At 42.8% G+C, this 15,408-nt stretch overlaps 1 long non-coding RNA gene across 2 annotated transcripts in view; it reads right to left on the bottom strand.

The window, feature by feature from the left end:
* LOC122485537 overlaps positions 1-15,408 on the bottom strand; it is a 149,750-nt gene that overhangs the window by 22,061 nt on the left and 112,281 nt on the right. The window lies entirely within an intron of this gene.

The following is a 15,408-nucleotide window of genomic DNA, read 5'->3' as shown; positions in this document are numbered from 1 at the left end:
AATTTAATTTCCTTATTTGTTAAAGGAGGACCATGGCTACTTGACAGGTTTGTAGCGTAGATCAAAGGAAATTGTTTATGGCATGCTACTTGGTACACTGAAGAGCACTATGCAAATGTTATTTTTATATAAGCTTTGCTTTGAACTACAGCCCTAGACTTAATTGTGTCATTATCGCATGTCAAAATTCTTTCCCTGTCAATTTAGTGATCCAGTCATGATTTTGTAGTTTTAATAGTGCTCAGCTTTCAGGGATTTAAAAAAAAAAAAAAAAAAAGAACAGAACAAAGTCTTCCTGTGATCAAGCCTGCAATTCTACGGCATAAATCATTTCTGAAGTCTTAGGGTTTGTATCAGATATCACTTGATGGCTGGCGCCCACGACAAAGACAAAAGTATTGTTTAACTCTGGGCTCAGCAGTCACTTCCTCCAGACAAGTAGCAACTTACACTAAGCGAGTGGAATGCAGAACTCCCAGAGTGATCTCTTTCCCATCAATAACTTCCTTCTCATCTGAACGCCCAGATTACCCCTGGTAGCACTTCACTGCATTCCACCTCAGACTGCAGGAGGGAAATGTGGGACGAGCATGGGGCTTGGACTCCGAAGACCTAGGAGAGAGTCTCACCCCAGTCTATGCGTGTGACCTTGAGTAAAAGGGCCGGAACAACTTGGGCCCTGCAGTGCTAGAAGGACTAAGTGGAATAATAATGGTGAAGGGGTCCTATAAGCTGTACAAGGCCATGCAGAAGGGAGGTTTTGTCCCCCAATTGAAAACCAGGCATTTGTCATTTCCTTCCAAAATACCTTCTTCCTTTGTGTCTGGTTCAGTGATGGTCCCCAGTGGACCCCACAGGTACATGCGACACTAACTGGGAAGTCAGTTGGTGAGAAGTCAGAGTTGCTCAATCTGCTCTGAGTTTTGATTCCAACAGGATGCAGGGTTTAGGAACCTTGCTGGACTCAGGCTAACCTTGAGCTGATATAGCAATGCCCTTCTCAATTTATCCTAAAAATAGGATCTCTTCCTCCTACTCAGAGCAAAGTATCCCATGTACCACACTCCCAATGTTAGAAACTAGGCTGAATTAGAGATATGTGAAACTCAGAACTCTGTGGATCCCAGTCCTGTAAGGCAATTATATAATGCCAGTTTCCTTTTTCTAGAAGTCTTATAAAGTCCTGGTAAGACATAGTCTTACAAAGGATAGACTCCAAAGAGCAAAATAGCTTTTGTTTGCTAGAGCCTGTGTTGGAAAGGGAAAGAGTATCAAAACCCATTTGGTGATCCATAATCTTATTTCTAAACATGGGAGGTGTAGGGAGATTGGAGCCTGCTTCGGATTCTGTGTCTCCCTCTCTCTCTCTGCCCTTCCCCTGCTCCTGCTCTCTCTGTCTCTCTGTCTCTCTCAAAAATAAAGCATTAAAAAAAATTTTTTTTAACGAACGTTCTGATAATACAAAGCATTTTAAAAGCAGATGCCACCTCCAAACAGGAGGGAGGAAGAGATTAAAATTCAGGAGAAATGGGAAGTGTCCCAGAAGAGAAGGGAAGAGCACCCATCCGTACTAGGAAGAATTTCTACGCTGAGGCGACTGGCGTCCATGACATCATGCCATGGTTAGAATCAGTGCGAGCAAGCCTGGAATGCACTGTTTCAACACTGTGATCAAATGCTTTTATAGGAAATGAATCCTCTGGTTGGTTGGCTAGCTTGAAGGATCCGGTGTGTTCACGAATGATTCACAAGCTTCATGGGAACAACCCACACACCCAGTTCAAATGGGAACAACCAACCCTATTTGGCAACATTGAAAGTGTTTATGTAGTCAAATGATCATTTCAGGTTGAGCATTATATTTGGAGGGTTTTCTTAGATGATGCTTTTAAGCCCCAGGCCACCCTTTATACGCACATAAGAAAATATGTAATATGCCGATGTTTCTAAATATTCCAGTTAAGGTGTCACCAGCAGCAAAGTTTCTGAACATGCTTTCCTGCTGCTCCCACCCCTCCCCATGGCTCACCTCCACTGTCTCCCCTCCCCTCTTCCCTCCCTCCCTCTCTCTCTTCCCTCTCTATCTGGAACAACATAAGAATTAAGATGGACATACTGGTATACCTGAAGAAAATACCTGAGATTAAAGTTTATCTTACTATTTCTAAATTTTTTTAATATTTATTTATTTTTGGCAGAGAGAGAGAGAGAGAGAGAGAGAGAGAGAGAGAGCGTGAGCATGAGTGGGGGAGGGGCAGAGAGACAGGGAGACACAGAATCTGAAGCAGGCTCCAGGCTCTGAGCTGTCAGCACAAAGCCCGACGAGGAGCTTGAACTCACAGACAGCGAGATCATGACCGGAACCAAAGCTGGACACTCAACCAACTGAGCCACCCAGGTGCCCCTTATCTTACTATTTCTTAGAAAGAAGGCAGGTTTGTGGCTCCCTTCTTTGTGTCCTTCCATAAAGAGGAAAAAAAATCAAAAAGGCCTTTGTTTCTAAGCCAGGGGCAAAACCCTCTGCTTTATAGCTCATTTCGGTGGCCCAGTGGGTCCAGCAGGTACTTAAGATTTATTCTGGAGAGAATTGGACCTACCTACTTGATATCTGTGGCCCTGAGATGAGCAACATAACTCTACTAAACCAGAAGACCTACAGAGACCACACTTTGGGCTGAATTTCTCCAAATCCACATTGTTGGTTATAAAGAGCTGCCTATCCCCAACTTGTATGTAAGGATAGAAAGGTCTTCTCTCTGCACACGTTTGTCAGCTCATGTACCGCTGACCCATCGGAAGAAAATAACTGTGCCCTCCTCCATCGCTGCCACCATCCAAAAGACCACCTTCCCTGATCCCTGGCATAGCTTTTGTGGGTGCAGAGAGAAGTCTCACAGTGGAAGGCACATAAAAATTATAGCCCATTTAAGAGAACTCTGTAACTTGAGGGAGAAAAGGAGACCAGGGTAAAAATTCAGAACAAGTGGTCCCTACTAAGCCATTAGAAGAAGCTGGAAGAGCACACTGCCATTTCAGGTCCAGAAGCAGAATCGCATGTTGATTTAGAACAGATGCCTGACTCCAGACCAGTTGGGTCTGATTCGCAGCCCTGCCACCTACTGTGAGACCTTGGGCAAGTTACTTAACCTATGTATCTCCACTTCCTCATCTTTAAACTGGGGCTATTAATAGCATCTACCTCCTAGGGTTGAGATGACCGCATTAATGAATGCATGCAAAGCTCTTAAGCATGCCTGGCACCCAATAACGTGGGGAGTATGATTTCACCATCCTGCTTTAAGACACCTACATTCAACTGGTAAAACCACCACACTCGGGCTAATGAAATATTTCACTGGAGCTGACAGTGACATTGTCAAGCAAAGCCATCCTGACAACTTAAAGAAAGCACCAGATTAAGGATGGAACCTTTCTTTTTTTATTTTACTATTTACTTAAAAAAAATTTTTAACGTTTATTTAATTTTGAAAGAGAGAGAGAGGGAGACACAGAACCTGAAGCAGGCTTCAGGCTCTGAGCTGTCAGCACAGAGCCCAACGCGGGGCTCGAACCCACGAAATGCAAGATCATGACCTGAGTCTATTTTTTTTTAAGTAAAAATTGGAGGGGTGCCTGCATGGCTCAGTCAGTTAAGCATCCAACTTTGGCTCAGGTAATGATCTCACAGTTGGTGGGTTCAAGCCCAAAGTCGGGCTCTGTGCTGACAGCTCAGAGCCTAGAACCTGCTTTGGATTCTCTGTCTCCCTCTCTCTCCCTCCCTCACTCATGGTCTCTCTCTCTTTCTCTCTCTCTCAAAAATAAATAAACATTAAAAAAAATTTTAAGTAAAAATTGTATCTATTGAAAACATTTTGATATACATCTACATAGTGAAATGATTGCCACGTGCGGGTCCAACTCTTCTATTTTCTGGAATGTTCTGGTACTCAGTTGGAAAGGATCTCCCCATACTATATCAACCTTCTCACTCTGTGGCAGCCAACAGGAAGAAGGTGGCCCAGGAGGAGGAGGGAGAACAGCCTTATAAGCAGAATCACTTTTGTGGAGATCAAAAATGACAGGGGAGTCCACACAGGACTGGGGTCCTTCTCTGAGAACAGATCCTGTTGCCCTTATCTCTGTTGGTCCCGATGTTCCCTGGGTTCGGTAATGGACTCAACAGAGAAAGCAGCAGGGGGGCTCCAACAAAACCTGTCACAGTTAACCGAGAACAACCAACACATAAAGTGCTGAGATACGTGCAGAATTCACAACATGTCCTACAGTCAACAGGGAGAAAGAGTAATGCTTCTTCCAGCCAACTAAACATCGGTTGAATATTAATGCCCGACGTTGTGCTAAGTGCTTCACCTGAGTTACCTCACTCAGTCCTCACAACAACCTCACGATGCTATTATTATCCACACTTCACAAAATCGGGGCTTACAGAGGTTAACCAACTTGAGCAGCACTATGCTGATGTTATGCTCAGCATAACGGTCAAGTTAAAATCGGAACAAATTCATGTCTTCCACACTCCAAATACCCTGGTTTTAAATCATTCAAATTTGACAATATATCCGTAGCCCAATCAAAGACACAAATAGTTAAAGAAATATTTGTCATGGAGTTCTGAAGAAGGCGAGTCCTAAAAGCAACTTGACAGAGTTTGCATCCAGCCCAATCCAGGAAGGAGTAAGGCTGCACTCGATCACATTAGTGCAATGGACAGTCAGGGCACGTTCCTCAGGCCTTAAGATCCCACATTTCTCTTCTGGCCCCATTTTTTACCAACCAAATTCCATATCACAGCCTGGTTTCTCTAATACCCAGACAAAACACAGAAGGTGCTCCAGTTTGCAGATGGGAATTTCACGCTTGCAGAACGGACCATCTCTTGATGTTAAATTAAAAAGTTTGCATTCTGGCTCATTCATCTGGCACCTAGGAATTAGGTTACTGTGAGTCGGCTCCTGAGAATCTCTTTGGTTCTGGTGCACTAACAAAATGATGCTTCTGAACTTACCAGCTTAAGAAGAGTCTAAGACAAAGGGAGTGTCACCCCATGAAGCTCTGCCTCAGAGACCAGGCAGCCTGACTGGATGGCATTCCCATCTCATCTCATTCTACACACAGTGGTTAGGTGGTTGAGTTCATGGGAAGTTTCCTGTTTGAGGTCTGGCATGGAATGGCTCAGCTCTACCGGACATAAAACCAAGAGGTCTTGATTTAGAGAAGCATCAGGAAACTGTAGATCTCATTTCTAACCCTGTTCCTAGTCAGGGTGAGCTCAAGGTTGAAATGATGGCTGCCAGCTATTCATATTTCCCACAGATGAGCCGTAGCTTCAACATCAATCATGGGTTGCAGAAGCCACAGGGGACTGTTTGTGACCCTAAGATTAACAGGATATAGGGTGACAGGATAGGATATCAAAAGTCCCCCCCTGAGTCCCTTTTAACACAGGCTACAAATTGTTGGGGGGTGGGTAGCAATCAGAAGTGAAGTCAAATGTACTAGGTTTAGATGAGGTTTAGATCTAGGTTTAGTAAAAGGAGAAGATGCTACGTTTGGCAAATTCGGGGGAGGCACCGGAAGACACAGACAAAACAAGAAGGGAAGAAAGAGGTAAATGGGCATGCTCGTGTGGCCGCAGAGGGAGATAAGCCAAGAAGAGGTCATTCGCAGCGCCGCCAAACAGAACAGAATGTTCAGTGGGAGTGGGTCACAGGCATCGTTTCCAGCGCCCCAGCTACAGCACCACCCCCTCATATTAATGACACGAAGCCAACGCAGTAAACATCGATTAGTGATACACAAACCTGTGGTTCAGGTACTCTATCCGAGAGAAGGTCCACACAGGAGTTCAGGGGCTATGGCCAGAGGAGGGGATCAGAGGGGAGACAGCCTTGGGTTGCAAATGAAGAACAGATATTCACATCCATCCCAATTCTGGTACCCATGTATGCCCTGGCTCTTCAAGAGAAGCCCTGATTTTTTGTAGTTTTATGCTTTTCAATAAAAATCATTTGTGAAGTGTTTCAGCAGAGATGTGGTTTCAATTCTTTTAATTTTGTGAGATGTATAATATAAATCAACTTGCAAAGTAAAAATCTGCCTGTAAGTTGGATAATGCAGAGTTCGTGAAATAGAGTCACCACAACCATCTTGGCTATTGTGCCAATAAGTACAAATCCATATGATACACGGGAAAATATGTTTTATAAATGACATGGAAAATGTTCTACTCACTTTCAATTTAAACTTTGACAAAAATCCGTCACTAGAGTTCCTATTTGTATTTCTCTCTCTCTCTCTCTCTCTCTCTCTCTCTCTCTCACACACACACACACACACACTTGCTATATTAATCTGCTATTCCCACTGTAACAAATGAGCACAAATTGGCTCAAAACAACACAAATTTATTACCTTATTTCAGAAGTCTGACACGGCCCCACTGAGCTAAAACAAGCTGTTGGCAGAACCCTGTTCTTCACTGAAGGTCCTAGAGGACAACCTGTTTCCCTGTCTCTTCCAGCCTCCCACATTCCTTGGCGTGTGTCTCCCTTCTGCCTTCGAAGCCAGCAACTTCATCGCTCAGGCTCTGCCTTTACCACATTCCTTCCCCGATGCTGACTCTCTTCTACCTCCCTCTTCCACCTGTAAAGACACAGCCCCACCTGAATATTTCAAGATAATCTCCCCACTTTAAGGCCAGCTTATTAGCAACCTTAACTCTGTCTACAACGTTAACTCCCCTTTGCCATGTAGCATAACAGAGTCATAGGGTTCTAGGTATTAGGAGATGAACATACTGGGGGTGGGGGGAGGGTGTTATTCTGCCTGCCACACTCTCCTACATCTAAACCAAAGGGAAAGCAGAGAGAGAGAGGTCTCATATATTACCTCCATAAAACACCAACACCCAGAATAGAACTTGATGCATACGGTAACCAAGTCCTGAGTGTTTAAACCCACGAACGAATCAAGTTTCCGTGTTGTGCTTCAAGCCTCAGGCAACACAAGTGATGTTAAGATAGTATATATTCAGGCTTCTAGCTTAACTAATGGTTTGAAGATGTAAACATGCTCCATAACCTTCCGGGGGTCACCTTTTTATAGCAACGATAACAACAATTAACATTTGCTGAGTACTTCTCAGTGTGCCAGACAAAGTGTTCATGTTCTGTATGTGCATTTCCTGCACACCCACTCATTTTTGAGGAACCTCAGGCAAGAGACATTCATAACTTACCAGAGTCGCATGGATAGTTAGCGTCAGAGCCAGGATTCAAACCCAGAACTGTGTGACTTCAGACCCTGCACTTTTAACCATCATGCAACACTGCCTCTTCTTTTTTTATCCAACATATATTTTGCAAGAATTTATTTCCTAATTGACTGTTATGATTTCAGTATGAAAGAAAAAGGACAACTAGCTGGAATGATACTGTCCCTCCCGGCCAATCTGGCCACTCTCCCCGACCTCTCCTCTCACTCTGGGAGACAGTGGAGTGAACAAAGGGGGAGAGAGAAAGGGTCATGGTCCAGGCGGGGAATGAGGAAGACAGAGATGGAAGGAAAGAATGGGGAGTGAGATCTAGCAAAAGGTGTTTGGGGATGGTTTTCACTTGCTCAAAGGAAATAGGACAAATTCAAGCCTTCTTAGGGAAGAACTAGAAGATGGGTTTACTGTGCTTCATGCTACTTTAAACCCCAGTTATTATAACACAATATAATATACAGAATCCTCTGGTAACTTCCTCAGAGTGGAAATAGCGTACATCCTAAAATATAAATATCTTTAAACAGATAACATAGTAGGAGTACGAATAAAATATACCAAACAAAGAAATTGGGATATAATATATTGAAAAGTGAGAATTTATTTTTTAAACATTTTTTTAATGTTTACTCATTTTTGAGAGAGAGGGAGAGAGACAGAGTGCAAGCAGGGCAGGAGCAGAGAGACAGGCAGACACAGAATCTGAAGCAGGCTCCAGGCTCTGAGCTGTCAGCACAGAGCCTGATGCAGGGCTTGAACCCACTAACCATGAGATCATGACCTGAGCCGAAGTCAGACATCTAACCAACTGAGCCACCCGGGTGCCCTGAAGAGGAAGAATTTAAGACACCAAGGATACTAAAATAAATTTACAAGTTTAAAGCAATCTATTAAAAATATATATATAACTCCCCAGCAAACTATAGCCAAAGCCAGAGCATAGAATGATATCAGCTTATTTTACTTGACCAAAATAGACTATTCTAATACACACACACACACACACACACACACACACACACACACACATATTTTAGTAATAGCACCACTGAGCACATTTTATGTGCAATGCATGAATTATCTAATTTAATTCCCACAATAACCCCTTATCCATCAAGGTGAGTATTAATCTCAGTTCACATTTGAGGAAATTGAGGCCTGAGGGGTTGGGCAGCAGATGGCAGAATCAAAATCTGAACTTAAAGCTAGTAACTAGAATATTTATCAGCATAAATGTAGACTGACCTTTACATGGACTGTGCCTATAAAACATCAACTCTTGCAATTAACATTTATTTCTGAGTTCATCAGGGGACAGAGGTATGCCTATTAGGCTAGGCTTTTTTATGTAGCCCTTGTGACCTCCTGACAATTTCATTGGCCTCCTCTGTCTCAAGACCTGTGGGATCGTGGCTGAAGGGCAGACAAGTAGTGTTTACAATCATCACTTCTCTCTACCCTCAACTATGCACTGAAGTTTACAGATTACAAGGTCATATGCATATATTACATGACAATTACATAGCTCATCTATGTAGGCTGCACACAGATAGCATGGCATGTGTGCGTACATAGCATGCAGGTTACATTGTTTCTGTATGTGCATTACATACAAATTACATAGTTCATGTATGTATGTTACATAGAGATTATACAGCTCATGTATGTACATTAATTCATTCACTCCCAGCAACAGCACTATTAATTACAGGAGAATTGTTAGTCCCATTTTAATAAGAAAATTGAGACCAAGAGGTTAAGATTGCCCAGTGTGTTTAACCCCCAAGCCAAAGCCCCTTCCACTAACCCAAACTGTAACAAAGACATAAGAAAGATACAGCATTGGGGCACCTGGGTGGCTCAGTTGGTTAAGCATCCAACTTCGCTTCAGGTCATGATCTCACGGTTCATGGTTTCAAGTCCCGTGTCAGGCTCTGTGCTGACAGCTCAGAGCCTGGAGCCTGCTTCAGATTCTGTGTCTCCCTCTCTCTCTGCTCCTCCCTGGCTCACATTCTATCTCTCTCTCAAAAAATAAGCAAACATTAAAAACTTTAAAAAGATAAAGAAAGAAAGAAGAAAAGAAAGAAAGAAGGAAAGGAAAGAATGAAAGAAAGAAAGAAAGAAAGAAAGAGAAAAAGGGAAAGAAAGATAGATACAGCATCATCGGGATAATTTTTAAAGGGGGCAGGGAATTCTCTGAAACAAGAAGCATAGAAAAAGCAATCATTCCTAACCAAAAGAAAGGAGAGAGTGGGGGAAGAATAAATCCAGTTTTCCCAAACCAAAGACAAGCCATGAATAGTAATAAGCAGGAAAATAGGTAAGGAGAACGTCACCCACAAACATAAAAAGGAGCAACCTAGAAATAAATCTGCAAAGATACTGTAAACACAGAGGAAGTCACAGTAAATACATGCATGAAATTTGAAGCCAGTGGTTAAGAAGGGGATGGGCTCCAAGGGCCTGGTGCCACCAACACTGGACAACCTCGGGCAAGTCTACCTCCTTTTACTGTATAAATTCTTTCATCTGTAAGGGAGAGTCCACCCAAGTAGTTACTTGTCCATAAAACAGGTTAAGAGCCTTGAAAAAAGAATCCTTTTAGCCAACTATACAATTAGTCTAATTCCTGTCTAAAAGCAGACCGATTAGAATGTGTATCAAACATGTACTAAGATAGCATACTCAACACTGTGTTTATGATATAAGCCTGTAGAAAACATCAATGTAGCACATATATACTATGGATGCCATGACAATCAATAATAAATTGAATTTTATTACATCATCTTTTTCTTTGTTTTAATTTTTTTTTTTTTTTGAGAGAGTGCAAGTGCAGAAGGGGCAGAGAGAGGGAGACAAGATCTGAAGCAGGCTCCATGCTGATAGCAGAGAGCCCGATGTGAGGCTCAAACTCACTAACTGTGAGATCCTGACCTGAGCCAAAATCAGATGCTTAACCAACTGAACCACCCAGGTGCCCCGACGTCTTTGTCATGGCAGAAAATCTAATTAACGCTATACTACTCTTCAAATATCCTTGCATATTTCACCAAATCATTCTCCTACAAAAAATAATAAGTGAACCACCATCATCACTCTTCTGGGTAGGTGCAGGAGCCTCCCAGCTGCCCCCCACAAGCTTACTTGTGCTCTCATGCATTTTCTGCAAGGCAGCCAGGGTTATCTTTTCAAAGCACATATGTAATCATGGCACGGCACTCCCCTGTTTAAAATCTTTCTGTAGAAAATTCTGACATTTGGGGCACCTGGGTGGCTCAGTCGGTTGAGCATCTGACTTCAGCTCAGGTCATGATCTTGCGGTCCATGAGCTCGAGCCCTGTGTCGGGCTCTGTGCTGATGGCTCGGAGCCTGGAGCCTGCTTCAGATTCCGTGTCTCCCTCTCTCTCTGTCCCTCCCCACTCATGCTCTATCTCTCTCTGTCTCAAAAATAAATAAACATTAAAAAAAAATTTTAATTCTCTCAATAAAATTTAAAAAAAAAAGAAAACTCTGATGTTTAAGATCAAAATACTCAGGAAGTCCGGGACTTCCCAGCACCTGTGTGTATCCCCAGCTTTATCCCATCATCCTCTGTTGTTCTCTCTGTCCCATCACTTAGAGTAGGTATTCAATAAATATTTGTTGAAGGAATGGATGAATGAATGGATAAATGAATAAAAAAATGAATATATTGGGAATTTTTTTAATGTTTATTTTTAAGGGGGGGTGCAGAGAGAGAGGGAGACACAGAATCTGAAGCAGGTTCCCGGCTCTGAGCTGTCAGCACAGAGCCCGACTCAGGGCTTGAACTCATGAACCGAGAGATAGTGACCTGAGCCAAAGTCGGCCACTAAACCGACTGAGCCACCCAGGTGCCCCCCAGTATTTTTTTAATAGGAAGAAACATTTTGGCGAGCCAAACAAATAAGTGGTTGGATTTCAGGCACCAACAACTATCAAGTGGAAAAGAATTCTGGAGGGCAAGGACCTTCCCACAGCCCTCCATACGCTGACCCGGCCACTACACGAACCACCCTGGACTCAAGGTAAAAGCTACCAGGACAGACTTCGGCAAACTGCGTGAGATGATGTCTCAGCAAACCAACACCGCACTTACTCGAAATGTCTCCTTAAATGGCAGAAGAAAGGAACGTCCCAAGAGCACTGAAGCTAATGTTCAGGTTAATTCAAGGATTATCAGTGACAACAACCTTTGTATAAGGGATTTGTTGACCTATCAAGTTGGGCAGATTAAGATGATAAAAAGGAGAAAAAAGAAGAGATGAAACCATTTCAGTCTTGCACTAGTGCTCCCCACCCACTACAGATCTGTTTGTCTTCTGGAGCCTCAAAGAACAAAAATCACCTCAACAGAGCTGGTGGCATGCCAGAGGTAGTGTAAAAGGACTCGGGGATCTTTCTAAAGCCAGGCCTAAACCGGATTGCCCTGGCACTCCTCTCAAAGAAGCTATCTGGCTGGAACATCTCTTCCCTTCTCAGAAAGGTTTGGTGGCAGCTGTTAAAGGAAACTGGGAACAGGGAGGGGATGGGCCTCCTTTTTTGAAGGTGACGGTGATGATATATGAGACTCACCTCCCAGTATCATGGGATAGGCCGACCCATTCTCCCCAAGCTCCACAATGAGGTACTCAGTGACAAATGTGTCACTCAAATGAGGATGACTTCATTGCTATCAGGTGAAAAGATCCTGACAACCAGGAACATATGGTTTTCTCTGGTGGTGATAATGCTAACCTACCACGGCTCCCTGAGATCTGGCAACTTTGAGTTCAAGGTATAAATGGGTAAATAAAGATCAGTAACTGCTCCTAAGCACCCCAAAACAGATCCTCACATAACAGGCTGTGTCACTGGCAGAGTACTGGCTTTGCAAAAACAAAACAAAACCAAACCCCAAACCCCCGGATCCATGAAGGATGTTTGAAGGCAGGAACTGTGTCTTATCAGTCTAGTCCAGAGCACTTCTAAAGTAAACTCTCAGTAAAATAAATAAGTAAGTGAATTAAATTAGAGGAATTTAACCCTAATTATTTGTGGCTATGGAGTTTAACCAGCAGTGGAATCAGAGGCAAAATGCATAGCTTTAAGGGTAGAAGAAAAAAGGAACAGAAACATTTTAACCATAGCTCGCTATTTGTAAATGAACACGTGCATCTATCAACATCCCACAACTGCAAAAAATTCAGTGAATCTGAAGCATCATCTTTATGGTTTTAAAAAATAATAATAAAGTAGGACACCTGGGTGGCTCAGTCGGTTGAGCATCCTACTTCAGGTCATGATCTCATGGTTCATAGGTTTGAGCCCTGCATCAGGCACAGAGCCTGCTTTGGACCCTCTGTCCATGTCTCTCTCTGTCCCTCCCCTGCTCTCATGTGCTCACTCTCTCTCTCTCAAAAATAAACATTAAAAAATAAAAAATAATAATAAAGTAGAGAGAATCAGGAGCTCTGCAACAATATCATGGAATCCTTCTGTTAGTCCTAGCCCTGCCATTAACTGGCCATGGGCCCTTGCCCAAAGTACCTACCTTCTTTAGTTTCCTGTCTATAAAGTGATGGGTATGACAGAGGCGATACACGTGGTTCATTTCGAAGTCCACTGTTGCATTGCTATTACACATGAAAATCCTACACATCTTACTGGTAACTAAAGGCCAAGGAAAGAATGGGCCTTTAGAGCTTTACACCACTGGATTCTGACTTTTTCTATTCATATGCTCCTTTGACAAGCTAATGAAAGCTTAACTTCCTCTCAGAATAGTGAACATATTAATATGCAAAGACAATTCTGCACCGTTTCAGAGATTTTACTAACTTCCTGAAGCCTGTCCACTGAGTTCCACGTGAAAAACTCTCAGTCTGAAAGGAGGCACGGTCTCATTTTTTCTCTTGGGGAAATATTCACCTGGAATACAGAAGCTGCAAGAGCTTAAGCATCGATGGTCAAGCAAGGCCAATAGAAGATATTTTGTTACAGCATGAACAGGAAGAACACAACACTCCCTAGGAAGTATTCTTGCCAAAAATGTCAGACAGGAATCTCATGAAGCCTTCAGATCCAACTACTGTCTTACAAGGAATACAGGGCTCAGGGAAACATGTTAAAAAATACCATGGGGAGGCAATCAGTAAAATCTGATTTTACTGGGAAGACTCTACAGGATTTGTCTTTCCTTGGCGGCCATTCTTTCTGACACCATGACCTGGGACCTCTTGTTCCCTCTCAACCATGAGAGTCCCTTAAGGATCGATGTTTTCTAACCACACCTGGCCACCATCACCTTCCTTTTTCTTCTCATTTGTATCTCACGTAGTCTATTCCATCCAATCCACTACTGCTCTATCTTCTTCCCAAGACCAAGGTTAACAAACTCTTATGGAGGGCCTGCCACAGCCTTCTGGAAACTGGAAACAGTATTCACGACTTAAAGGTGAGTTGGCCAGAGCCTGGGCCTTTAAGCGTCCTTACAATTACGTGCTGGGGTAACTGGGCAGTTGCTTAATGTGCAGTATATGCATTCCCCACTCTTGCTCTCTCTCTCAAAAAAAATATTTTTTTTATCAACGTTTATTTATTTTTTGGGGGACAGAGAGAGACAGAGCATGAACAGGGGAGGGGCAGAGAGAGAGGGAGACACAGAATCAGAAACAGGCTCCAGGCTCCGAGCCATCAGCCCAGAGCCCGACGCGGGGCTCGAACTCACGGACCGCGAGATCGTGACCTGGCTGAAGTCAGACGCTTAACCGACTGTGCCACCCAGGCGCCCCAAAAATATTTTTTTTTAAAAAGAAGGCAATTAGCCTTTATCCCTTGAGTTCTTTAAAAAAAATAGCTCAAAAATAAGTGCAGCAATTTGCAGTTGACATATCTAAAATCAGAAAGCTGCAAAAAAAAAAAAAAAAATCTATTCTTGCCCTTCTTTCCAGCTCTGTGATTCCACAAATTTACAGGTCATTTTACTCTCCTTAAAAATTGTAAAATTAAAAGAATATGATGAAAGTCTAAAAATCCAATAGAAAACATGTAACTAAAGTGAATCCATTTCAGCTTAATTGTTAACTAAATTTTTTAAAGTAAACTCTTCTAAAATAGAATAAATTGTATGGGCTCATTTTCCTAAAGTTATTCTTGACATCCATAGGTCTACCAATACACACAGATAGAGAGTATCTGAAATAATATTCACCAATTTACCAATGGCTGACTGTGTCGTAGAATTAGGCAGTTTCTAAAAATATTTTTTCTTATACTTTCTTGTATTACTTCAAAATTTTTTATCCTAAGCATGTATCATTTTTACCAAACAGGCAACCAACCAATAATTTTTAAAAATCCACCATTTCTTTTAAAATCCAATGGAGCGCCACAGATTGGAAGTTATAAGGAAAATCTTCACACGATGGTTCTAGAAGAGATGACTTCTCTCCAGTCTTCTCAAATGGCACCACCAATTTTTCCCTACCCTGGTCCTGCTACAACACCAGAAGCATTTTGCTCGAGGTTAACTCCCATAAATCCCAACTCCCACACACTGGTGTAAAATGACGCATGGGCGAAATCCACGAGGCTAAGAGGTCACTGCCACTTCAGACATGCCTGCAAAGTACGGAAAAAGGATCACTCCCATCACCAACCACTGAGAGGGAGTTTCAGGAGGCGGTGTGCAGCCTGGCTCTTGCACAACCTACAGATGGATGTTCTCCTCTGTGAGGCTGGGTCCATGTGAACACAATCCAGAGCTGACCTGAACCTTGAGTCAAAACAGATGATCAGGCATCGCCCAGGTCCATCAGAACACTGCTCGCCACCACACAAACAAGTTCCTCATTTGCTCTATTTTTATCTCATCTCCCTTTTGTCTCTTTCTTGTGTTCAGACGTTAGTGACCATAGAACACTTTAAAAGAGCACTCTCTCTAAGCACCCCCAAAGCTTTCTTTTAGTCTTTTTTCTTTTACTGTTTATTTATTGTGAGAGAGAGGGAGAGACAGAGACAGAGTGTGAGCAGGGGAGGGGCAGAGAGAGAGAAGGAGATACAGAATCAGAAGCAGGCTCCAGGCTGTAAGCTGTCAGCACAGAGCCCGACTCAGGGCT

This window comes from Prionailurus bengalensis, chromosome E1 (assembly GCF_016509475.1).
Source record: "Prionailurus bengalensis isolate Pbe53 chromosome E1, Fcat_Pben_1.1_paternal_pri, whole genome shotgun sequence".
NCBI classification, from domain to species: Eukaryota; Metazoa; Chordata; class Mammalia; order Carnivora; family Felidae; genus Prionailurus; species Prionailurus bengalensis.
The sequence above is the reverse complement of the archived record's forward strand: the minus strand, read 5'-3'. Positions and strand labels throughout refer to the sequence as shown.